Raw genomic sequence first — 706 nt, 5'->3', positions numbered from 1 at the left:
GAGCAGACAACCGGAAAACGGGAGGAGGTGGAAGAAAAGGAAATGGGAAGGGAAAGAAGAGCTGTAAACAAAGAGCTGCCCTTGTGTGAAGTCCTGAGATGGGTCCAAAGCCGCCCGCTTCCGGAAGGCCCACGCTTTGTTCATCATCCCACTCTCGAGCCTTAGGGGAGCGAGACAGGGAGAGGGCGCCGGTCTTCACTGCGAACATCTACCTCCGCGCGGTCCCCATCTGTCCAGCTAATTACCTGCTACGGCAGCCAGGCCGCTGCCCTTTACAAAGGAGGCGCGGGCGAGCGGGCGCATTATCATTCCGGGCGCAGGAGGTCTCCCCTGGCCGGCTGGGCAGGCGCCGGCTGACTGTGGCTGCAGGAAGCCTCGGGACCCGGGCTAGGGCAACCTCAGGGCAGGGCGGAGACCGGCCTGGTCCCTATGCGGGACAGGGTTCCTTCCCCCAGGAGACACCTGTTTGCTTTCTCAATCCTAAGGCCCTTTCCATCCGTGCGCATCGATCCCCCTCCTACCGCCTAGTCGGGGAATCAAAGCAGGCCAGGCCAAGGTCAACGCTGGGGCGGGGGCGCTTGGGGCCAGGAGGCCCCGCCCGCCCCTCGGCTCAGCTAGCCCGGCTGATTAGCATGCGGCTGCCGTCGCCCCTGCCGTCCCCCGGCGCGGCGGCCCGGATTCCCCGGCCCTCTCCCCGCGCGCGCAC

At 66.0% G+C, this 706-nt stretch overlaps 1 long non-coding RNA gene across 1 annotated transcript in view; it reads right to left on the bottom strand.

The window, feature by feature from the left end:
* LOC104981405 overlaps positions 1 to 449 on the bottom strand; it is a 4,637-nt gene extending 4,188 nt beyond the window's left edge. The window contains exon 1 of the long non-coding RNA XR_824368.1: positions 246 to 449. This is a non-coding gene — a long non-coding RNA (uncharacterized LOC104981405). The remainder of the gene's footprint in view (positions 1 to 245) is intronic.
* Between the last annotated feature and the right edge of the window lie 257 nt (positions 450 to 706).

The sequence above is a fragment of the Bison bison genome, unplaced genomic scaffold (assembly GCF_000754665.1).
Source record: "Bison bison bison isolate TAMUID 2011002044 unplaced genomic scaffold, Bison_UMD1.0 scf7180017864518, whole genome shotgun sequence".
NCBI lineage: Eukaryota > Metazoa > Chordata > Mammalia > Artiodactyla > Bovidae > Bison > Bison bison.
This window is presented reverse-complemented; position numbering and strand designations above follow the sequence as displayed.